Raw genomic sequence first — 27412 nt, 5'->3', positions numbered from 1 at the left:
TTGTAATAATTTAAAACATAATGATGAGAAGTTTTCTATGGTCTATAAAAGCAGTTTTGTTTCCTGTAGATGAAGATGCTGCAATAACAATAAGATATAAAAATGTTGATCTTGATCTTTATAAAAAAATTGAAATTATTGAATTTCCTGTATTACTTGATCTAAATTCAAAAACAGAAAAAATAATTAATGGATCAATTAAAGTTTATTCATTTGAGATGAAGATGAAAAATATCAAGTGTATCCATTAAAAAATTACAGAGTCTAGTAAGGAAAAATATATATATCTATTATATTCCAAGAAAGATAATCATTCACACAATTGTTCCATAAAAAATTTTCCTAGATTTGTATCAAGTCAAATTAACAAACATGAAACAGTAAAATTTATTTGTGATTTATCTATAACACACTTTAATAGTAAAGGATATTTAGATAACCATACACAAAACAGTTTAACTAAAAAAGTTCAAAAGTCAAATTAAGGAGAATGTGTATATTTAAAAAATTATTAATATTCAAGGAATGTTCCATTTGTTATTTATGCTGATTTTGGAAGTTTACTTTCAAAGATGTATAACTGTGAATCAGATCCAGAAACCAAGTGGATTTTGATACCATATAAGTACATCTATCAAAATTATAAAGATCCTGTTGTTTATAGAGGACCTAATTGTCATAAAAAAATTATTAAAATGTATAAAACAAGAAGTTGAATAAGTTGGAAAAAATGTTCTGAAACTGAAGAAATGGAACCTCTTACATCTTACAAAAATTAAATACATAATAATTATAAAGTTTTTACATTGTATAAATGTAAGTAATAAAAAAGGTTACCATTATGATTATCTAATTCGAAAATGTATTTCTCCATTTTGCAATAATTGTAATTTTGAACTTAAATAACCTGAATTTGTAGCTATTTATTTACATAATTTATCTAGTAATGATGTACATATTTTGGTACAAAAACTTGGTTATTATAATAAAGAAATAGAACTAATACCAAAAAATCAAAGTAAATTTATTAGCTTTGGTAACCATAAAACGTAAAACATAAAATTTGAAAAATGAAATTTGTTAATACATCAAAAATAATGGTTTTTCACTTAAACTAATTTAACGAACAATGAATTAAGAAATATTAAAAAGCATTTGTTTTCAGAATTATTTAACTTAGTTATTAGAAAAAGTGTTTATGATAATGAGGATTTTTGGAAAAAAATTGAAGAAACACAATTATAAACAAGTGAAAGGTTTCACAATAAATTAAATAATTGTAATGTAACTGATGAAGAATAAGATCATGCAAAATTAGTTTGTGAAAAATTCCGTATAAAAAATCTTTGTGAATATCATGATTTGTATCTTAAACCTGATGTACTATCGTTGAGTGATGTTTTTAAAATTTAGAAAAACATATAGGAAAAAATATAATATAGGTCCTTCTTGGTATTTGAAAGTACCAGTTAAACCTTACTGGACAAGAACTTGTATTACTATATAATTATAATAGGCTGTTAATGGTTAAAAAGGATTAAGAGCAGGAATTTCACAATATTGTAAAAGCTATGTAAAGACAGATAATAAATATTTAAATGATAATAATAAAGAATTCTGAAATTATTTAGATACAAATTATTTATGTGCCTGTGCTATGAGCCAGTATTTAGCAGCTGGTGGATTTCAATGGGATGAACCAAATAATTTTAATTGCAAGGAATTAAATTTAAATCAATTGTATAAATATGTTCGAAATAGATTTAGAAAATCCAAAAGAATTACATGATTTACTTACAGATTTACTATTAGCTATTGAAACAAAACTTGTTCCAGCCAAAAATGAAAGTAAAATTATAACTACTTGTATAAAAGACATAATTACATAGTACATAAAAATATTAATCTCTATGAATGCAAAATACATAAATAAATAAATTTTTTAAATGTAAGCAATCTAATTGGTTAAATAAGTGTATAGTTATAAACACACAGTTAAGAACAAAAGCTACAAATAATTTTGAAAGAAATATCTACAAAAATACTGAAAATTCTGTATTTGGTAAAACAATGGAGACTATAAGAAACAAACAAGATATAAAATTAGTTTCAAATAGTAACGTATATGCTAAACGAAAATTTAAATATATGTTTTTCACTATAGAGTTATGAAACCTTCATATGGAGAAATTTTGAATTATGTTATGAAGGTACAGATAGTTATATTTATAATATTTAAAATGACGTCTTGTATGAAGATATGAAATCAATTACTATTTTGATACAAGCCAACTGGTAACATATATAGTATTTCACAAGTAATCAAAAAATTTGGGGGTAGAGTGAAAGATAAATATAGTGAAATGTAATTACTGAGTTTTGTGGTTTACGAACATAAACTTCTGCTTATAAAGTTGCTCTATGTGGATTATATGTTTCAGTAATCTATTAACACTTAAACAATAAATATTATTGTGTTTAAGAACTAAATGTGAACTACGATTTCTTTGTTATAATGTTTCGTTATACCATCCATAATACCATTTGTTTGCCTTAAATCTGAAAGAAAATTGTTACAATCTTCTTTATTAACATTGTTATTAACTTGTGTTAAAAAGCTTATGTATTCTGGTTTTGTAACATATTCCTTTTCCAAGTATTGCTGTTAAATTCATCTGTTGCATCAGTTGTACCACTTACATTAATAAGACTTCTATTTTTGATTCCAATATACTCGTTATTTACTTTAAAAGTAGCATTAAATACTGTTTTAAGTTGTTTAATTGCATTAGTTATTTTTGGGTGAATGGTTAATTGAAGTTGTTTAATAAAATATTGATATTGCTTAATTGCATTACTTACCTTTGGATCTATAGGTGAATGTAGTTGTTTAATGCGATTTTCAATTTTTTACAATTTTTTCTAAATTGAATGTAGGCATATTAAATACTTTCCCTTTTTCTTTAGTTAGGCGTATCTTATTTCCAAATATGTCCAATTATTAAATTTTTCATTTTTTTCTAAATTGAATGTAGGTGTATTAAACACTTATTCATTTTCTTGAGTTAGTTGTATCTTATTTCCTTAAATGTCCATTTATTAAATCTTAAATATAAAAAAATAATTTTGAAATAACGATTAAAAAAACCTAGATGACCACATATAGCTTCATCAAAATTATGTATTCTTTCCATATTGTAGTAATGTTCAGTGTTTCGTAAATAGTTAACTAATTGTTTGTTGTAAAACCAAAAAATTATTAAAAAATAATTATCATTATTATTATAATTACAAATCCAATGAGTATGAGGATTATCAGATGTATCTAAATGTACTACACAATATTGAATTTTTATAGGTGTATTTACTAATTCATCAATCATATAAACACCACGAAAATTTTTAATAAATTGTTAAGTTTATCTATATCAGAATTATTTAATACATTATATTTAACAATGACTTTTTGAATTTTTTCTGTTTTCTTTATTCCATTTCCACCTTTTTCCCATTTCTAAGATATGCCATTTCTTTTTTTAATATTGCATTAGTAATTGCTGCAGATCCACCTGCTAATGAACCAGTTGTTGCTAAACATGGAAATGCAGCTAATAATGATGGTAAAAAACCACCATCATGTCGTGTTAATCCTTTACCATCTTTTCTTTTTTAAATATTCAATATTTTTTTAACAATTGGAATAGCTAATATAACAAGAAAATATCCACCAGTTTTTTTATCTTTTTAGGTTTTGGTGGTTATCTGAACAACCTATAGATGATTTGGAACATAATGATCAACAATTGATTTTATTAAATATAAATATTTATTACCTTTACTTGATCGTATTTTATTTGGGTTATTAACAGAATATATTGCTCCTTAATTTAATAATATATCTGCATAATTTGGAAATCTTCACCATTTAACTCTTCATTTAAATCATGTATAGCAATTTGTTTTTTTTTAAAGATATAAGTCTCTTTAATACATTTGTACCATCATATGTTTTTTTACCAATTGTTAATTTTTCAGCACTGAATTCTTCAGGTAAATTACCAAGATATTTAAAAATACTAACAGGTTTTAAACCAAATACTTTATCTTAACTATGATTTATATGCCTTAACATTATTTCACTAACATTTATTTTTTTTAATTTCACTTTTTCTTCTTCTTGATTTTTATTAAATGTATTTGTAATTGCTATTTCACTTAATGTATAATCATATTTACAAGGAATGTCATCAGACCAATATATTAACTTTTTAACTGGTAATAAATCTTCAAAATTTTCTGTATGATGATTATAAAGACTCATTTGTTTTTCAACTTCTCTCTTTCCTACAATTGCTTTTATCACCTAAACCTTCAATACCTTGTTCTACTTTTTTTATAGCATCCATAACAGGCTGATCTTCCTTTTTATATTTCTCATATTCTGTCTTGGTTGCTTTTTCCAAAGATTAATTTTCTTATAGTTCTTCAACTTTCTTTATATTTTTTTAGCTTTTTTAACAGCTATTTCATCATACCTTGCAAATATTGACCAATGAATTGGTCAATGAATTGTTAAAAAACTTCAATTTATCATTCCAACATTTATCACACAATTACTAAACTTTGAGTCACCACCAACATATTCACGATAAATATGATAGAAATTTGTATGATCTTGTCTAAAAATATTTAGAAAATTAAAATAGTCTCTAGCTACGTGTTTTGGTACTTTTGAGTAAGATTGAGCTAAATAATGCAATCTATGTTTAGTAAAATATTCTCTTACGATATCTTGATTTTCTAGAGTAAAATCATCAAATATTTAATTTAAATTATCTTCACATTCATCTAATGGAATAATTTCTACATTATTTTCAATAAGACAAACAATGTTTTCATTAATTTTATCTTTAACTTTCTTCAGTTGTTCTAAGCTTTTTGAATAAACATACTAGTGTTTACTTTTACTCCAGTCTAACCATCCTGGAGCTAAAATATAATTATCAATCATTAATGTTGTTTTCCACAACCACTTCGTCCAGTTATTGCACATCTTTCAGAATTTGGTAAAAGTTTACCATGTTTGATTTTTATTTTATTTTATAGAATTCTTACTTTATGTTCTTAATCTGTTTTGTTTACTTATTAATAATTTTTTGAATTACTCATAATTTTAATTTATTAATAATTTTCTTATGTATTAATATTTTTTCAGTAGTAAATGAGTAGATTATTTCAACTTAGTGATAAATCTTCTATACTTAGAAAAAGATTTACTGGTACAATATGTGATAATTATACTAATAATTCATTATTTGATTTTTATTCAACTTTTTTACACCAAATATTATAACAAAAATTAATAAACCTCATTATCATGGAGAAACAATAGAAATTTATGTAGGTCAATATAGTTCCAAAAATTTTTAAAAATTCATACGTTTGGAGAAAAACAATATACACATTAAAGGAGATGAAATTTTAAACAGAATTGATACTGAAAGTAATGTAAAATTGTATATGTATATAGCAGGTAGTACTGGAAATTTATTTGGTTTTAATAATCAAGTTGTTCAAGCTAATGAAAAAGCTGTAGTAAAGATGTTCCTAAGATAATTCCTTTTGCATTAGTCAATTTAAATTTTAATCTTGCTGATGGAATGTATGTAAAACCTAATGATCATTTTCATAATGCATCTAATATAATTGATTCATTAAAACATAATGGTGGACCAATAATTTATGCACCAAATTATCCTATACATGTTCAAATTTTTAATACAATTCAAGTTTTAGAAGTTACTGTAACTGGTCGAAATGATAATCGACTTTAGTGGTGCTAGTGTAACAGTTATTTTAAAAATATCTTAATAAATTTTTTCCTTAATAAATAAGTTATTGCTAAAACAATAAAGAATGAAATTGAAAGTTATCAGTTTTGTTCATTTTCTGTTAATGAAAAATCTAAATGTAATTTAAATTTTCCTAGAAAGATATAGAAATTGATATAAATATTGTGCTGGTTGGCTTCATCCAAATCATGCACAATAATAAATGAATTGTAGTATTATTCTAAATGATAGTATAGATTATCCAACTTGTGATGGAAATTCAAATAAAATATTAATTGATAATTATGTAACTAAATTGTTTGACTTTATAACAATAAAAAAGGAAATAATATATTAACTAGAATTTTATAGCCTTTTATTTCATCAACAGTGTTTCTTCATTTAAAAATATGTGTTACTGACAAAATAAATTTAGAAGGACATAGTCTTAATACAGACAAAATAAATAGTGAAAGAAATGAAGTACTATATCCTTTGTCAACGCTTGGTGGATTTTTTAAAGATTATAAAGAAATAATGTTTGATGGGAACTTGAATGCAGTTTTTACACATAGTTCATCTTCTGGAGATCCAATTCTACATTGGTTTGATAAAAGTGATACTGGTGTTGAAATAAAAGATACTCTTCCAAAAGAAGGAAATTTGTGTACGACTTGTTCAATATGAAGCAAATTATGAACTTGAACAATGTGAAGATATTTTTAAAAATCCTAAAATTAGCACTTTTTTATGAACTTCAAACAGAAGTAATTGTTGGTATTGAATAAAAATAGTTTTGAACTAGATATAACAAATTTCTATAACTCTACAGAATTTGATATACCATATTTTGTTTGTGTTGTATTTCAGACAAATCGTAAAAATAATCAATTAGTTGATTCATCATTGTTCTATCAGGATAAACTACAGAATATAAATATTTGAAAAACAGGAAAAATTAATTTTTTCCTCAACAAATGTGGAATAATATTCCTCCAAATAATTTTCTAAAAGTATATGATGCATTTCCTGATTTTAAAGGAATTACTTTACTAAAAGCAAATATTGATATTAATGCACTTACATTTATCACTAATTACCCAATTTGTGTAATAAATATGACACATAGAAAAAATATTATAACTACTCAAAAAACAAATATGAACCTTCATGCAACTTTTAAAGACAAAACTTCAACTGATATACTTCCTTATGCAATGGGAAAAAGAATCATAAATATGATGCACAACATAGATTACTTACTAAAAAATTTTAATTATTAACATTTACTTCTATATAAATGAATGAAAAACTTAACATAATTATAAATGTGTTAACGGCATGCTTATATACATTTCTGAAACATTATAAGAAAGATAGAAAAAATATAAACTGAGACTTTTAAAATAATTTACCTTTGTTATCTAATTTATCTATTTATTTGCTTACATTCACAATGTAAAATGATTAAAATAATGTACTTATTTAACTAATACATTTTAATTAATTTCAGTAAGAGCCAATCAGAATGTTCCATTCATTCACTAGACATCGTTTGTGCTGGAACTTCGGAGCCTCTATATAGCGAAGAGAATGTTTACCGTTCCTGATATATATGTTGAAAGCAGGACGTCGCGATTTCCAGGAAGTGCCTTGATAGTAGTATGAGGAAGAATGCAATCGGTGTTATTCTGGGATATTTTCGTAAACAGCTGCTATTAGGAGAAGAATTTCCATACATACAAACTGAGACATCAAGAAAGCTCCTACAAAAGCGACCATTAACTATTTCTGTAGTACTGTACTATTTCCAAGAGGTAGACTTGCGCTTTTATTTATGTAGACATGTGACATCAGTACAGCATTTAGGACCTTTAGCAGTGCCTGCGCAGGTGATCTGCTATCCAGACATCTCTCGCATAATGCTGGACTTGCAAGTAGACATCAGTCACAGTAAACATGTGCATGGCCAGAGGCGTCACAGATGTTCCGCTAGGATTGCTAGGAACACTGCACCCTGTGCTACTCTGGGATGCATTGCAGCAGATTTCTATAGTGAGACATGTGACGTCAGTGTATCATTGAGAAAATTTTAGCTGCATCTGCGAGGGTGTGTCACTTGGCAATTAGGTATTCGCTGGAGAGCAGGTACAGAGTTATCGTATCAGCAACGTTAAACACATGCATGTCCAGAGGGTGACTTGGCTCTTATTTACATAGACATGTGATGTCAGTATAATACTCAAAGAAATGTAACTGTATACCCAAAAATAGACACAACTTCCACCTACTGGCTGTATGGAGTAGTGGCCTGGGAGCAATAGCTCGTTGCCCTGCATTTGTCTGTCTGGCCATGGCTCGTGGTGGTGTCATTGCATGTGCATGTTGGAGCCTCTGATATATTGCAGTTGACGATAGTCCAAAAGCGTTTTTTACATGCATTAAGCGTTTATGTGCTGCATTATTTTCGGCAATTTGAAAGTTGGGAGTATGTTTGCAGAGCCTTTTACATGCTTTATATTTAGACAATTTATGAGTTGTTTGCATGTCTGTTCATCAGTGTACTGTATTATTTAGGTGATTTACGAGTAGTGTGCAGGTCTGTAGGTTATGTAGTGCATTATTTTGACAGTTTACAACTAGCATTCGCGTCTGCAGAGAGTTTTACATGTAATATTTTACCAATTTTCGAGTTGTTTTCGTGTCTGTAGTCAGGGCAATGCATTATTTCGACAGTGAGCGTGCCTGCAGAGCGCCTTACATGCTTTATTTCGGTGGTCTACGAGTATTTGGCAGTTCTGTAGGGTGTGCAATGCATTATTTCAGTAATTTACGAGTTGTTTGCGTGTTTGTACATCAGTGTACTGCATTATTTCCATAATTTACGAGTAGTTTTCAGGTATTTAGGCTATGTAGCGTGACCCAAAGCACGTCAGGGCCAGTGTTTTGTATCAGTGTAGTAAATAAACTACATGAAATCCATCGCTAAATTAATTGTTCCGAAATAAATAAAGTACAGTGCTTCCTCTTTGCTGCAGCCTGGAAGAGCCTGAGTCCTTTTCCCGCCACATTCCCCCCCTCCCCCAGACCGCCATGGGACAATAGTGCTCTCTGGTGGCAGTACTGTGTACTAGGCCAGTGGGTCTCCAGACATAATGGTAAACACACTGGATGGAGCCACTACCTCAAATTGTTAAAATAAACACTTCATGCAAAATAAAGACCTATGTCCCTCCTATCCAGCAGCCCAGGACAGGCTGCGTCCTTTCGTTGCCAATTCCTAGGAAGAGGTGGCGGTCGGATGACTTAGGTAGGTGGAGGTATCCCAAGTGATCTACTTTTCCGCCATTTTCTTAGGCTAGTGGAGGTAGCCCAAGTGACCTATTTTCCCACCAAAATTTCAGGTTCCCACCATTTCCTGGGGGAGGGGAGAGGGGTGGGAACGGGGGGAGGGGAGAGGGGATGAAGGTGGGAGGGGAGGGGGTTAGGTTAGTGGAGGTAACCCAATTGACCTATTTTCCGCCAAAATTTGAACTTCCTGCCATGACGTCAGTGTAGTGTTGTCATATCTACTGCTGTTGTATTGGAGCCGCCATCTTGAATAAATTTGGCAACAGTGGCGATTGGAGTGACATGAACTGTGCCATACTACTGTAGTAGTCTGTTACTCACCCAAACAACCTCGATATTCTACAAACACTGTCAGTCAGTGAGAATTGTCAGGAGTTGCTTTCATTTTTTGTACGCCTCTCGTACACAAGCCTTTTCACATGCTCTTACAAGAAATCAAGTGAACTAGCCGAACATGAAACAGGACTCCCTCTTCCTGTTCACCTATCAGGGAATGCTTGACACAGGAGCTTACAAAGAAAATGTGCGAGGCGAACTGCAAGTGTTAAATAAATTTATTACATAGCACACACAACGATCAGTAGGTTCTTGTAATCCACTAATAGTTCTTCCATAACATGTTTGACTTTGTAACACTCAACGAAATCATTTTTGGGCCAAGGACCATATGTCAGCCTTTAGATATTCCATTACTCTTTACCTTGAAAGATTGTATCAGTGCCATAGGAACGCTTTGGATAATAGCACGATATACAGGGTGGTCAAAAACTGTCTGAAAAGCTTGTAAGGGTGTTGCAGGATGGGTTGTGCTGAGAAATAACTGTTAAGAAGAAAATTTGATAAGTTGCGCCATTCCCGAGTTAATTAACCCTGAAGTTAGCCAATCAAAGCGTTGTGCTTGCTTTTTGTCCCGCCAGATACAGTTGGTGTCAGTCCTCATAGTGTAGATGAGAACACACGAGAGTGCACGGCCTTTGGTCTGGGTTCCATCGTTACTACCGCCCCATGTTCAATTTTTGTATTGATCTCTTAATCACTGTTAGGGAATCAAATGGACAACAACTTTGTTGTCACCATCTCTGGTGGGCTGCTTGAATTTGCGCTCGCAACTGCCTAATTGGCTAACTTCAGTGCTAATTAGCTCGGAAACTGAGCAACATGCCGAATTTTTTTCCTAACAATTATTTCCCAGTACAGCCTATCCTACAACATTCGTACCAGCTTTTCATACCGTTTCTGACCACCTCGTATGTGAACGCTTTGATGACATACTTAATATTGTTGTTGTTCTGCTACTCAATCTGGAGACTGGTTTGATGCAGCTCTACCATATACACTCCTGGAAATCTAAATAAGAACACCGTGAATTCATTGTCCCAGAAAGGGGAAACTGTATTGACACATTCCTGGGGTCAGATACATCACATGATCACACTGACAGAACCACAGGCACATAGACACAGGCAACAGAGCATGCACAATGTCGGCACTAGTACAGTGTATATCCACCTTTCGCAGCAATGCAGGCTGCTATTCTCCCATGGAGACAATCGTAGAGATGCTGGATGTAGTCCTGTGGAACGTCTTGCCATGCCATTTCCACCTGGCGCCTCAGTTGGACCAGCCTTCGTGCTGGACGTGCAGACCGCGTGAGACGACGCTTCATCCAGTCCCAAACATGCTCAATGGGGGACAGATCCGGAGATCTTGCTGGCCAGGGTAGTTGACTTACACCTTCTAGAGCACGTTGGGTGGCACAGGGTACATGCGGACGTGCATTGTCCTGTTGGAACAGCAAGTTCCCTTGCCGGTCTAGGAATGGTAGAACGATGGGTTCGATGACGGTTTGGATGTACCGTGCACTATTCAGTGTCCCCTCGACGATCACCAGAGGTGTGCGGCCAGTGTAGGAGATCGCTCCCCACACCATGATGCCGGGTGTTGGCCCTGTGTGCCTCGGTCGTATGCAGTCCTGATTGTGGCGCTCACCTGCACGGCGCCAAACACCCATACGACCATCATTGGCACCAAGGCAGAAGCGACTCTCATCGTGAAGACGATTCGTCTCCATTCGTCCATCCATTCACGCCTGTCGCGACACCACTGGAGGTGGGCTTCACGATGTTGGGGCATGAGTGGAAGACGGCCTAACGGTGTGCGGGACCGTAGCCCAGCTTCATGGAGACGGTTGCGAATGGTCCTCGCCGATACCCCAGGAGCAACAGTGTCCCTAATTTGCTGGGAAGTGGCGGTGCGGTCCCCTACGGACTGCGTAGGATCCTACGGTCTTGGCGTGCATCCGTGCGTCGCTGCGGTCCGGTCTCAGGTCGACGGGCACGTGCACCTTCCGCCGACCACTGGTGACAACATCGATGTACTCTGGAGACCTCACGCCCCACGTGTTGAGCAATTCGGTGGTACGTCCAACCGGCCTCCCGCATGCCCACCATACGCCCTCGCTCAAAGTCCGTCAACTGCACATATGGTTCACGTCCATGCTGTCGCGGCATGCTACCAGTGTTAAAGACTGTGATGGAGCTCTGTATGCCACGGCAAACTGGCTGACACTGACGGCGGCGGTGCACAAATGCTGCGCAGCTAGCGCCATTCGACGGCCAATACCGCGGTTCCTGGTGTGTCCGCTGTGCTGTGCGTGTGATCATTGCTTGTACAGCCCTCTCGCAGTGTCCGGAGCAAGTAGGGTGGGTCTGACACACCGGTGTCAATGTGTTCTCTTTTCCATTTCCAGGAGTGTAGTTTAATACTGTGCAAGCATCTCCATTTCTGCATAACTACTGCGAGCTACATCCATCTGAAGCTGCTTATGGTATTCATTTCTTGGTCTCCCTCTACAATTCTCTCTCTCCCTCTCCCCCCACTCTCCCCCCCCCCCACCTCCACCACACTTTACTACATTACCAATTAGACGATTTGAGGAAGTGTCCTGCCAATCAGTCTCTTACACGATAAATTTGTTTTCTCTGTTATTAGATTCAGTACCTCTTCATTAGTTATGCTTCCTACCATGTAATATTGAACATTCTACTGTGTCACTGCATTTTAGAATCTTCTACTCTCTTCTTTCCTGAACTGTTTGTTGCCCACATTGCCCTGCCATAAAAAGCTACACTCCAAACAAATTCCTTCAGAGAAGCCTTTGTAACATTTGTTTTTTTTATGTTAACAAATTTCTCTTCTTCAAATGAACTTCTATTGCTACTTATTCCCAGTTTGCATTTTAGATCCTCTCTTCCCTGGATATCGTCAGTTACTTTGCTGCCCAAATAACAAAACTCATATACTGCTTTTAGTGTTCTCATTTCCTAATCTAATCCTTTAATTCCCCTTCCAAATTACTTCTTGGTTTCCTTTACTCCTTGCCCAATGTACAAATTGAATAATTTCGAGGATAGGCCACAGCCCTGATTCACTTCCTTCTCAACTGTTACTTCCCTTTCTTATCATTCGACTTTTAGAATTGCAGTCTGGTTTCTGTAAAAGTTGTAAATAACCTTTCGTTGCCTGTATTTCGTCTCTGCTACCCTCAAAGTTTCAGAGCATATAAACGAGGTAACGTTCTAAAAAGTTTTCTCTAATACATTTGTAAGTAGGCTGTTTAGGTTTTTTTTTATTGGTAACGCCACATAGCGCTCTGTATGAAAAATCACTGGCTGTGCTGTGTGCAGTCAGTGGCTGGTTGGCATTGTTGTAATACTCGCCATTGTAATGTTGGGCAGCTGGATGTTAACAGCGCGTAGCGTTGCGCAGATGCAGGTGAGCCGCCAGCAGTGGTGGATGTGGGGAGAGAGATGGCGGAGTTTTGAAATTTGTAAGACTGGATGTCATGAACTGCTATATACACTCCTGGAAATGGAAAAAAGAACACATTGACACCGGTGTGTCAGACCCACCATACTTGCTCCGGACACTGCGAGAGGGCTGTACAAGCGATGATCACACGCACGGCACAGCGGACACACCAGGAACCGCGGTGTTGGCTGTCGAATGGCGCTAGCTGCGCAGCATTTGTGCACCGCCGCCGTCAGTGTCAGCCAGTTTGCCGTGGCATACGGAGCTCCATTGCAGTCTCTAACACTGGTAGCATGCCGCGACAGCGTGGACGTGAACCGTATGTGCAGTTGACGGACTTTGAGCGAGGGCGTATAGTGGGCATGCGGGAGGCCGGGTGGACGTACCGCCGAATTGCTCAACACGTGGGTCGTGAGGTCTCCACAGTACATCGATGTCGTCGCCAGTGGTCGGCGGAAGGTGCACGTGCCCGTCGACCTGAGACCGGACCGCAGCGACGCACGGATGCACGCCAAGACCGTAGGATGGTTCAAATGGCTCTGAGCACTATGGGACTCAACTGCTGTGGTCATTAGTCCCCTAGAACTTAGAACTACTTAAACCTAACTAACCTAAGGACATCACACACATCCATGCCCGAGGCAGGATTCGAACCTGCGACCGTAGCAGTCGCACGGTTCCAGACTGCGCCCCTAGAACCGCGAGACCACCGCGGCCGGCGACCGTAGGATCCTACGCAGTGCCGTAGGGGACCGCACCGCCACTTCCCAGCAAATTAGGGACACTGTTGCTCCTGGGGTATCGGCGAGGACCATTCGCAACCGTCTCCATGAAGCTGGGCTTCGGTCCCACACACCGTTAGGCCGTCTTCCGCTCACGTCCCAACATCGTTCAGCCCGCTTCCAGTAGTGTCGCGACAGGCGTGAATGGAGGGACGAATGGAGACGTGTCGTTTTCAGCGATGAGAGTCGCTTCTGCCTTGGTGCCAATGATGGTCGTATGCGTGTTTCGCGCCGTGCAGGTGAGCGCCACAATCAGGACTGCATACGACCGAGGCACACAGGGCCAACACCCGGCATCATTGTGTGGGGAGCGATCTCCTACACTGGCCGTACACCTCTGGTGATCGTCAAGGGGACACTGAATAGTGCACGGTACATCCAAACCTTCATCGAACCCATCGTTCTACCATTCCTAGACCGGCAAGGGAACTTGCTGTTCCAACAGGACAATGCACGTCCGCATGTATCCCGTGCCACCCAACGTACTCTAGAAGGTGTAAGTCAACCACCCTGGCCAGCTAGATCTCCGGATCTGTCCCCCATTGAGCATGTTTGGGACTGGATGAAGTGTCGTCTCACGCGGTCTGCACGTCCAGCACGAACGCTGGTCCAACTGAGGCGCCAGGTGGAAATGGCATAGCAAGCCGTTCCACAGGACTACATCCAGCATCTCTACGATCGTCTCCATGGGAGAATAGCAGCCTGCATTGCTGCGAAAGGTGGATATACACTGTACTAGTGCCGACATTGTGCATGCTCTGTTGCCTGTGTCTATGTGCCTGTGGTTCTGTCAGTGTGATCGTGTGATGTATCTGACCCCAGGAATGTGTCAATAAAGTTTCCCCTTCCTGGGACAATGAATTCACGGTGTTCTTATTTCAATTTCCAGGAGTGTATATTATGACTTGATGATCTTAAGGTAAATACATTGTTTGTTCTCTATTAAAATATTTCATTTGCTAACTACCCCTATCAGTAGTTAGTGCCTTCCGTAGTTTGAATCTTTTATTTAGCTGGCAGTAGTGGCGCTCGCTGTATTGCAGTAGTTCGCGTAACGAACATTTTTGGTGAGGTAAGTGATTTGTGAAAGGTATAGGTTAATGTTAGTCAGGGCCATTCTTTTGTAGGGATTTTTGAAAGTCAGATTGCGTTGCCCTAAAAATATTGTGTGTCAGTTTAAGCACAGTCTTGTACAATTTTTCTAAGGGGACGTTTCACATTAAACGCTTTTTCCTTTGTTGAGTCTGTCTTCAAAGCCGTAGAGTCAGTATTGTCTCGAGTGTTTCTGTTTTTTTTCTGGAACCCAAACTGATCTTCCCCAAGGTCGGCTTCTAATAGTGTCTTTTATTTTATACAGACAACTGCTACACTTTCTTGTAGAACTGACTGTAGTCTAAAACCATGCATTTCTCCTCAAATATTTCCTGCTGAGCCATTCTGAACTTTCTGTCAATCTCATTTTTTTGAAGTCTGTATTCCAATCTGCCTATTTCAGTCGCTACATTTTTTTGTTTGCTCCTTTCGTACGTTAAATTAACTATCTCATTTGTTCTGGGCCTTGTCTATTTGCCTATTTGAACAAATTCGTAAATTGAGGTGATGCATTACAACACTGTTCTGCTGGTAAACCTGAAATGATAAAGAGCTGTCGGAAATTACATTATCCTGCAATTTTATGAATAATGGTTTACACAGCTGAAAAATATTTTTATCGAAAGGCTGAATAACACTAATAGTTGCGGGTGGAATTCCAATTATGTTAAGAGTCTTTTCGAACTCCTCCTAAAGACAGAGGTTTCGTTATGTCTATGCCAAGAGTCCAGCAAAAACAGTGAATTATTTTCTGAAAATGGCAAGAATACACTTCGAATGTAACGTTTTTCTATGTCAATTACAACACTTTCGGAAGAATATTGTCTTTTATTTTAATTTTTGGCCCTAATTTGCCTTGATGACATAAAGCTTCGGAAATAGTAATACACTGATACTTATCACTGGCATTGTTGTATATGGATGCGGCAAAGTATTCATCAACTGCACAAGCGGCGATGTCCTTTTTTTCGCTCTAAATGATAAAGTGCAGTTGTACGCAGGTCTTGCAGAAACCTGACTAACTGTCTTTATACACAGCATTTTAGGAGAAAACGAGAAGCGTCATCTTTACGTCAGCTATAACAGCGGTTTGTACACTTTTTCTCTCTCAGTAGTATTATCTGTTAACGATATCACTACTGGACATTTATTTGAGATAAATATCGTAATTTTTGGACTTCCTTTTTAATATAATTTCCTGAATCCTTTTAATCGGATCGAGGAAGCCTGGAAATCGGTAACGCTCATCTTACTGTAGTTCAGAGAGGCAAGTCTCATACACTGCAGAGCCACAAAAACTGGTACACCTTCCTAATATCTTGTAGCTCTCCCGCGAGCACGCAGAAGTGCCGCAACACGACTTGCATGGACTCTGCTAACGTCTGAAGTATTGCTGGAGGAAACCGACACCACGAATCCTGCACGGCTATCGATAAATCCGTAAGAGTACAAGGGGGTGAAGATCTCTTCTGAAGAGCAGGTTGCAAGGCGTCTCAGATATGCGCAATAACGTTCATGTCTGGGGAGTTTGGTGGCCAGCTGAAGTGTTTGAGCTCAGAAGTGTTCCTGGAGCCACTCTGTAGCAATTCTGGACTTTTGGGGTGTCGCATTGTCCTGCTGGAATTGCTCAACTCCGTCGAAATGCACAATGGACAAGAATCGATGCAGATGATCAGACAGGACGCTTGCGTACGTGTCACCTGTCAGAGTCGTATCTAGACGTATCCGGGGTCCCCTATCACTCCAACTGCACACACTCAACACCATTACAGAGCTTCCACCAGTTTGAACAGTCTATGGATTCATGAGGTTGTCTCCATACCCGGACACGTTCATCCACTCGATGCAATTCGAAACGAGACAGTCCAATGTCGGTGTTGACGGGCCCAGGTGAGGCGTAAGGCGTAAAGCTTTCTGTCGTGCAGTCATCAAGGTTGCACGAGTGAGCCTTTGGCTCCGAGAGCCCATACCGATGATATTTCGTTGAATGATTCGCGCGCTGACACTTGTTGATGGCCCAACACTGAAATCTGCAGCAATTTGTGGAAGGGTTGCACTTCTGTCACGTTGAACGAATCTCTTCAGCCCGAGTTGGTCCCTTTTTTTGCAGGATATTTTTCCGGCTGCAGCGATATCAGAGATTTGATGTTTTACCGGATTCCTGATATTCACGGTACTCTCGTGAAATAGTCCTACGGGAAAATCCCCACTTCATCGCTACCTCGGAGATGTTGTCTTTCGTCGCTCTCGCGCCGACTATAACACCACGGTCACACTCATTTAGATCTTGATAAGCTGTCACTGCAGCAGCAGTAACTGATCTAACAACTGCTCCGGACACCTGTCTTACATAGGCGTTGCCTACCGCAGCACCGTATTCTGTCTGTTTACATATCTCTGTATTTGAGTATGCATTCCTATAACAGCTTTTTTGGCGCTTGAATGTAGATCTCCCGTTGTAACGGTGCACTGACTCTCACTAGCAATACTCAATCTTTCCACTAGTTTTTCTTTCACACTTCTGTGAGTTTCATTTGGCGCACATTTCCTACTTCGTGTAACTCTTTCTTCAAATGGTTCAAATGGCTATAAGCACTGTGGGACTTAACATCTGAGGTCATCGGTCACCTAGACTTAGAACTGCTTAAATTTGACTGACCTAAGGGCATCACACACATCCACGCCCGAGGCAGGATTCGAACCTGCGACCGTAGCAGCAGCGTGGTTCCTGACTGAAGCACCTAGAACCGCTCGACCAAATTCTTCCCATTTATACAATTCATGTTCACATTTTATGAAATGATACCTGCTTTGCACACTTCTTAAGGTGGTGCAATTTCTCCCTCATTCGTTTAACCAAAAAATTTACAGTCTTTTTTTCCGCTGAAAGCTGTTACTGTATATGAAAGCACTCTATTTTTGCTCTGGACTTCAATTAGCACAACCACCATCGTTAAGATCACAATTCACGGAATCGTCATGAGTATTTCTTCCTTCTCCTACTGTTTCCTTAATTTCTAACAAAATGTCATCATTTGAGTGAATGTCCAAGAAATTAACCCCATTACACATATGTATTTCTTCAGGAGAAGCAGGCGATTTGGACTGCATACCACATTCCTCATATTTCATCTTTGCAAGGCTGAAAGCATTAATTGGATTCCACATTACTGCGAAACTCTGGAACCTCCGCAAAAACAGATGCTATTAGCAAGCATATACGAAGATGTCACAAAGAAAATTAATTCAGTTTTTTCTACATCGGTTTCAGTTCGTGATAGTGGAAACCCAATTGCTAATCATTAGTGATATTAAATCAGCTGCAAATTCGAACAAATAGTAACTGTGAACAATTTTATCAGAGAAAACGTGAAGCTAAACTGAAATTCACTAGCCGGCCGCTGTGGCCGAGCTGTTCCAGGGCTTCAACTGCTATTGCCGCAGGTTCCAATCCTGCCTCGGGCATGGATGTGTGTGATGTCCTTATGTTAGTTAGATTTAAGTAGTTCTAAGGCTAGGGGACTGATGACCTCAGATGTTAAGGCCCATAGTGCTTAGAGCCATTTGAACCTTTGAAATTCACTTCGCAAATTGTTGTGTCGTGTTATCTGTTTACTAATGTGCCAGCAGTGTTGCGCATACAATGCCTGCTACCGTTATGGCTTTTGTGTGCATTTCTCCAACTGCTTGGCGAGCTAAGAATTTAGTAATTTTCTACATGAAAAAATTTATTGCACTGTGTCTTAGTAGCTGAAATTTTGGCATTGTGTTTCTTTCGGTGTATTCTTCCTGTATAAAAAAAACTTCAGGACAGGTTTCGATATTTCGGATTGGACCGTTCCCTTGTGAATCAACATCTATCTCTGGAATTATTTCTCAGTTTAAAATGTGGTTTGAAATCTCTGTCTTATTATTATGTAACACGACTTATATCTGAAACCCTCCGACGTCTCCAGGTTCACCCACATGTACAACCTTCTTTCAGCAAAATATACTAGAATAAAATGATGTAGGTGACCTGCGATTCTTTAGTGTAACGATAAAGACCATGCAGGTCAATTTTTCCATCTCATAAAGCAGCGAAGTGTCTAAAATTACTGTTACCAAATAACCGGGCGATCAACGCACCTTTACTCACGTCCCCGAGGTATATTTTCGAACCTTTATCAGTGGCATAAATTTGTCCAGAAAATGTAGGAAATGCTTCGAATTTAAGTTTCTGAGTGTCAAAATATGTACGAATGATCTGGATTAAATTCTAAATCGCTCAGTGATGTCTTTGGTATTGTGGCTATTGGATACCGCTGCTGATGTTTCTCGAATTCTGTGTGGTGTTTATTGGGTGTTGCTTTGCCTAACTCTCGGTGTTGACGCATGCTGATGATGTTCTCGGCACTGTGAATCACAGCATTAGACTCCAAGTTGGAAAGAAGTCAACCATGAGGTTGCGTTCGTTTGGACCTCGCCAAGAACAGCGGTGAGAAGTTGCAACATCTGTTTTCCACCGCTCGAGAGACGAGTGCGTTACTCGTTACTCTGTAAGTGTAAACAAACGAGAAGTAAGGGACTCCTCGCTTACGGCTTGCAGGTATTTTGAGTGATACTCCACACTGAGTGCACGGGAAGGCTGTTCAGGCGGTATGCAGGAATGAGGCTGAAATGGAATTCTGTAGTCACGCAGACTGTTGAAGGCGTAGTCAAAAATTCCATTAAATCTGGTTGTTTGTAGAAGGAAACAAAGTGATGCGTCTGTATCCTCATAATCGTGTGTGTGTGTGTGTGTGTGTGTGTGTTATGGGACTTAACTGCTAAGGTCATCAGTCCCTACGCTTAAATACTACCTAACCTAAATTATCCTACGGACGAACACACACACCCATGCCCGAGGGAGGACTCGAACCTTCGCCGGGACCAGCCGCCCAGTCCATGATTGCACCGTCGTAAACCGTTCGGCTAATCCCGCGCGGCATTCATAATCGTGCCAAGACTGATAGTAAGAATATTCAGACTATATTTGATTTGTTTTCGATATCTTGGTTCTACACTATTTTAGTTTTGTTATTTTCAGTTCCAATTTGAAACGTGTTCTGTTAAGTGCAACCCTTGGTTGTTGAAAAAATGGTTCTGAGCACTATGGGACTTAACATCTCAAGTCATCAGTCCCCTAGAACTTAGAACTACTTAAACCTAAGTAACCTAACGACATCACACATCCATGCCCGGGGCAGGATTCGCGCCTGCGACCGTAGCGGTCGCGCGGTTCCAGACTGAAGCGCCTAGAACCGCTCGGCCACCAGCGGCCGGCTTGGTTGTTGAAATTTATCTGCACTAGCGCTACTACTTTTAGGGGAGTTGAAGACAAGGGCTGGGTAGACGTGAAAGACTTCAATTAAGAGTTAAAATGACCCAGAGTCCGCGCCCGGGTTCCCGGGTTCGATTCCCGGCGGGGTCAAGGATTTTCTCTGCCTCGTGATGGCTGGGTGTTGTGTGTTGTCCTTACGTTAGTTAGGTTTAAGTAGTTCTAAGTTCTGATGACCATAGATGTTAAGTCCCATAGTGCTCAGAGCCATTTGAACCATTTGACCCGGAGTGCTGTTTTCAAAACTAAGTGTACGTTACCAGCTGTATCTAATGTCAGTCAGGCATGGATTTTAGACGAGAAAACCATTCAAAGACTGATGATTACTTAGCTAACGATAGAGAGAACCATGTTCAGAATGACTAGTCCGCAGTATACGATCTAGCGGCCGGCACGGTAGCTCAGTATGCTGGGTCTGCGGTCTAGCCATCCTCTCTGATAAAAGAGCTGGATCAAGTTCACATAGAGAGGATTGGAACGATGTTGTGTCACATCCGCATCGAGCCGCTGATGGAATAATGGTAAAGAAACAGGTCGGAAGAAAGAAAACTAAGAGTGTAGTTAGTAACCCTGCCTCTAAATTGTGGGGTCCCCGCTTCGATGTCCAGCCAAGTCGGACATTTTCTTCGCTGGTGGACTGGATGTTTGTGTTGTCCTAATCATTTCATATCATCTTCATCACAAAGACACCAACACGCTGCTAATTAGAAACACCTGCATCAGGCGGCCAAACCACAGACGTGTCTCTCAGCCAATAATGCCATACGATATTTCTTTTTTCTTTTTTTTTTCCAAGGGTGCGTGATGGATGAGGGGGAGAGGGGGGGAGGATTACTGGCAGGGACGGAGGGATAACGGATCAGGAAACAGAATAAAGTGGAAAACGTAACTTTAAAATTATGCTTGAAACGCTACATCCATAAACGAGCTACCTAACCTACTTACAATCTTTATTCGTGTATAATTGTTACGTTTTCTGAAAATAGTTGTTATACATAACACACTTCAGGTAACAAATCATTCTTCAATTGCAGCAAACACTGAGTAAATTTTTAAAGTTATTTACACATTGTTTTATTTTACAACAGTTAACAGATCATCGATTCCATACAATGTAGGTTGTATCCTGTTTACGAAAGAATAAGTGAGAGGAACTGTGTGATACAATTTACCTCAAATACGCACGCCGCTAGAATCGTTTACTCTCATGCGAGGGCGTGCTGAAAAGTAATGCCTCCGAATTTTTTATGAGAAAACTCTTCAAGGTTTTTAAACAAAGCAAACGTTATCAACATTCTAAATCGTTGTTCTTCATGACTACATATCTGTAGCTCTCAGCCGCTTCACGGCTCCGAATTGTGGCGTGTAACAGGTGGTGTGTAACGTAACAACGTCGGTGTGCGAGAAACAGCGTGCTCTAATCAAGATTCGATTTCGAAGAATTCGTCCACACACGGAGCAGCGTGACAATGCTGATCCAGACTCGAGCGCTGTTATATCTGCATACATCTGCAGCAATCCGACGCATTGGGTTCATTCTCATCGCTCATCCTCCACATACACAACTGGCCGTTAAAATTGCTACACCAAGTAGCATTGTATGTTGTCGTGCGGCCGGTCGCTGTGGCCGAGCGGTTCTAGGCGCTTCAGTCTGGAACCGCGTGACCGCTACTGTCGCAGGTCCGAATCCTGCTTCGGGCATGGATGTGTGTGAGTTTAAGTAGTTCTAAGTTGTAGGGGACTGATGACCTCAGATGTTAAGTCCCATAGTGCTCAGAGCCATTTTTTGATGTCGTGGTTGCAAAGATGGACATCGCCACGGACGTCGAGAGTGAAGCTGCGCAACATGCAGCCTATTGTGCGCAGTTTGAGTCGTAACACGACGTCCTGTGGTTCCACGAAAAGCATTATTCAACATGGTGGCGTTGCTGTCAGGGTTCCTCCGAGACATCATCCGTAGGTAGCGGTCATCCACTGCAGTTGTAGCCCTTGGGCGGCCTGAGAGAGGCATGTCCTCGACAGTTTCTGTCTCTCTGTACCTCCTCCATGTCGGAACAACATCGCCTTGGTTCACTCCGAGACGCCTGGACACTTCCCTTGTTGAGAGCTCTTCCTGGCTCAAAGTAACAATGCGGACGAGATCGAACCACGGTATTGACTGTCTAGGCATGGTTGAACTACAGACAAAACGATCCGTGTACCTCCTTCCTGGTGGAATGACAGGAAGTGGTCGGCTGTAAGACACTCTCCGTCTAATAGGCGCTGCTCATGCATGGTTGTTTATATCTTTGAGCGGATTTAGTGACATCTCGGAACAGTCAAAGGGACTGTGTCTGTGATACGATATCCACAATCAAAATCTATCGTCAGTAGTTCTGAGAACTGGGGTGATGCAAAACATTTTTTGATGTATGTGTTATCCGTATCTACATTTTTTTTTCGAAACATAGTCACACTGGCGACCAACACATCTCTCTCAAAGAGAAACCAGTTTGTTGATATTTTTACTGAAGAATGTTTCACTTTGTTGACGGAGCGACATCCTCACCTCAGCACTCACCGCTTCATCGCTATCAACGTAAAGTCTTCGGAGGCATTCTTTGCGTTTTGGAAACAAGTGAAAATAGGATGGGGCCAAGCTGAAACTACACTACTGGCCATTAAAATTGCTACACCACGAAGATGACGTGCTACAGACGCGAAATTTAACCGACAGGAAGAAGATGCTGTCATATGCAAATGATTAGCTTTTCAGAGCATTCACACAAGGCTGGCGCCGGTGGAGACACCTACAACGTGCTGACATGAGGAAAGTTGCCAACCGATTTCTCATACACAAACAGCAGTTGACCGGCGTTGCCTGGTGAAACGTTGTTGTGATGCTTCGTGTAAGGAGGAAAAATGCGCACCATCACGTTTCCGACTTTGATAAAGGTCGGATTGTAGCCTATCGCGATTGCGGTTTATCGTATCGCGACATTGCTGCTCGCGTTGGCCGAGATCCAATTACTGTTAACAGAATATGGAATCGGTGGGTTCAGGAGGATAATACGGAACGCCGTGCTGGATCCCAACGGCCTCGTATCACTAGCAGTCGAGATGACAGGCATCTTATCCGCATGGCTCTTACGGATCGTGCAGCCACGTCTCGATCCCTGAGTCAACAGATGGGGACGTTTGCAAGACAACAACCATCTGCACGAACAGTTCGACGACGTTTGCAGCAGCATAGACTATCAGCTCGGAGACCATGGCTGCGGTTACAATTGACTATGCGTCACAGACAGGAGCGCCTGCGATGGTGTACTCAATGACGAACCTGATTGCACGAATGGCAAAACGTCATTTTTCGGATGAATCCAGGTTCTGTTTACAGCATCATGATGGTATCATCCGTTTTTGGCGACATCGCGGTGAATACACGTTGGATGCGTGTATTCATCATCTCCATGCTGGTGTATAACCCGGCGTGATGGTGTGGGGTATCATTGGTTACACGTCTCAGTCACCTCTTGTTCACATTAACGGCACTTTGAACAGTGGACGTTACATTTCAGATGTGTTACGACCCGTGGCTCTACCCTTCATTCGATCCCTGCGAAACTCTACATTTCAGCATGATAATGCACGACCTCATGTTGCAGGTCCTGTACGGGCCTATCTGGATACAGAAAATGTTCGACTGCTGCCCTGGCCAGCACATTCTCCAGATCCCTCACCAATTGAAAACGTCTGGTCAATGGTGGCCGAGCAACTGGCTCGTCGCAATACGCCAGTCACTAATCTTGATAAACTGTGGTATAGTGTTGAAGCTGCATGGGCAGCTGTACCTGTACACGCCACCCAAGCTCTGCTTGACTCAATGCCCAGGCGTATCAAGGCCGTTATAACGGCCAGAGGTGGTTCTTCTGGGTACTGATTTCTCAGGATGTATGCACCCAAATTGCGTGAAAATGTAATCACATGTCAGCTCTAGTATAATATCTTTGTCCAATGAATATGCGTTTATCATCTGCGTAGCAGATGGTACAGATGGGCCCAACAACATGTCGAATGGACCGCTCAGGATTGGCATCACGTTCTCTTCACTGATGAGTGTCCCATATGCCTTCAACCAGTCAATCGTTGGAGACGTGTTTAGAGGCAAACCGGTCATGCTGTACGCCTTAGACACACTGTCCAGCGAATGCAGCAAGGTGAAGGTTCCCTGGTGTTTTGGGGTGGCATTATGTGGGGCCGACGAACGCCGCTGGTGGTCAATGAAGGCGCCGTAAGGGCTGTACGATACGTGAATTCCATCCTCCGACCGATAGGGCAACCATATTGGCAGCATATTGGCGAGGCATTCGTCTTCATGGACAATTCGCGCCCCTGTAGTGTACATCTTGTAAATGGCTTCCTTCAGGATAACGACATCGCTCGACTAGAGTGGCCAGCATGTTCTCCAGACATGAACCCTATCGAACATGCCTGGGATAGACTGAAAAAGGCTGTTTATGGACGAAGTGACCCACCAACCACTCTGAGTGATCTTCGCCGTACCGCCATTGAGGAGTGGGACAATCTGGATCAACAGTGCCTTGATGAACTTGTGGATAATATGCTACGACTAATACAGGCATGCATCAATGCAAGAGGACGTGCTACTGGGTATTAGAGGTACCGGTGTGTACAGAAATCTGGACCACCATGTCTGAAGGTCTCACTGTATGGTGGTACAGCTTGCAATGTGCGGTTTTCATGAGCAATAAAAAGGGCGGAAATGATGTTCATGTTGACCTCAATTCCAATTTTCTGCACAGGTTCCCGAACTCTCGGAACGGAGGTGATGCAAACCTTTTTTTGTTATTGGTGTGTATGTCAGCTGCTTGTGTACAAGTTATTAGACACGAAAACGTATCCAGTTCTCTGTTGACCACCATAGAAAGTAAAAAATATTCCAAGTTAAAAACTTGGGCAAAGGTGCCTTACATTGCATGATATTAATCTTATTCCGTGGATTCTTGGTTGACTGGTTGGTTGATTTGGGGGAGGGAACCAAACAGCGAGGTCATCGCTCCCATTGGAAGGGAAGGATGGGAAAGGAAGTCGGCCGTGCTCCTTCAAAGGAAGCACCCGGCACTTGCCTGAAGCGATTTAGGGAAATCACGGAATCTGTTTTAAGCTCCTCCATACAATCTGCAATATATTTCGTATGCTCTGGCAGGTTGTTGATTACTTGTATCTGACTCATTTCTCTGCTACTGTAGTGTTATCTTAATGCTTTTCAATATTTGTTGAGAAAAGAAAAATATTGGTACCGCCAACGAACATAAATGTATAGGGCTTATATGTGTACCGTGAAAAAGTTGTCAAATTACCAAGTTTTTGTTTTTGAAGAGATCTCACCGGGATGTCTAACACCAGACATTGTTCTTACAATGATTTTGTGTTTCTTGTAATACTACGTCTGTAAGTTAAGTTTCCTCAAAAAATAATTCTGTAACTCATAAGGCGCCAGAAATAAAGAATATTTCACTTAAAATGATGATTCGTAATTATGAGAATTAGCTTTTGGGTGAGCGCGTGTAAATTAACAGCTGTTATGTATTTAATTACAGCTGTTGTAACAGACATATTGAAGTCAAGAGAAACTTAATAAACGAAAATGTATGTCGACCTCTTGCCCACGGTACATGGGTGTAATTTATTGTTACAAACATCACAGAACGATGTCAGAGGAGGAAAATGGTTGTAGGTTATAAATGTTAAGAATACAACTGAAATATACTAAAAAAAGGGGGGGGGGGCTACGATTCTTCTGGCAGATTGTAAACTGTGCCGTAGGGTGACCATACGTCCCGATTAATCGGGATTGTCCCGTTTTTGAGGCTCAAAAATTTGTCCCGACTTTTTTTTTAAAAACAAGCAATTTGTCCCGATTTTCAAGGACTATTTTCAGACATTTACAAAGTGGTTAAAATATTTTCTGAGTGTCGATTTTATAAACTATCAATTGAAGCTGACATTCCGTACGTTGGTACCCCCTGATAATGTACACCTTAAGCACTATAATTGTTGCGTACTCTTTGCTTTTGCTTGCCATTGTTGTCAGCACTCAGTATCAGTTTCGTAAAGTGCTAGCACTTCGTGGCGATGCCGAAACGAAAATCTAAGTTTTCGGAAGAGCTTCAGAGGAAATTTCCTTGCTTCACTGCTACAGACAATGACAGTTCAGCAAAATGTAACGTATGTAACTGTGCTGTATCCGTGTCTCATGGTGGTGCTGTAGATCTCAAGCACCATACGGAATCAGAGAAACACAGGAAGAATCTTCGATCGGCAGGTTCCTCGCAAAAAATGACGAGATATTTTGTAACTTCAAATACACAGGAACAGAAAAACGTAGCTGCAGCAGAAGAAACCCTGTCATTCCATGTTGTTAAACACCGCCAAACCTATCGTTCTAATGACTGCGGTGTTCAACTAAAAAAAAAAAAAAAAAAAAAAAAAAACCTGATTCTAAGATTGCAGAAAATGTTTCGTGTGGCAGAACAAAGTGTGAAGCAATTATCAACAATGTTATAGCTCCGCAATCCCAGAAACAGGTAATAGTTGCTGTAAACAGTGCAAAATACTTTTCAATATCTACTGATGCTAGCAACCATGGGCATCAGAAAATTTTTCCCTTGATAGTTCAGTATTTTTCTGTAAGTGAGGGTGGACTGCAGACGAAATTGCTTGATCCTGATGAATTGCAGAACGAAAAGTCCGAAACAATTTCCAATTATCTTTCTCATGTTATACAATCATTCAGTATCATCTCAAAGTGTGTTGCATTTGGTGCAGACAATACTAACTGTAATTTTGGGGGGTTAATGAAGAAAGAGGGTAATTATGTTTTCACACATATGAAAGAAAAATTAAAAAAACTCTAACATTGTTGGCATAGGTTGACCAGCACATGTTGTTCGTAACACACTTCCATGTGCTTGTGATGTTTTACCTGTTGACATTGACTGCATTGTTACGAAGTTGTACAACCATTTTCATATTTTTTCTGTTCGTGTTGCAGAACTCACTGAATTCTGTGAATTTGTTGGTGTCACTTACAAAAATTTACTTTCCTTTTCCAAAACAAGGTAGCTTTCATTGCTGCCAGCCTTAGAAAGGATCTTGAAAATGTATGAACCTTTGAAACCTTACTT

Source organism: Schistocerca gregaria, chromosome X, assembly GCF_023897955.1.
Source record: "Schistocerca gregaria isolate iqSchGreg1 chromosome X, iqSchGreg1.2, whole genome shotgun sequence".
In the NCBI taxonomy this organism is placed as follows: domain Eukaryota; kingdom Metazoa; phylum Arthropoda; class Insecta; order Orthoptera; family Acrididae; genus Schistocerca; species Schistocerca gregaria.
Note: the sequence above shows the minus strand (reverse complement) of the source record.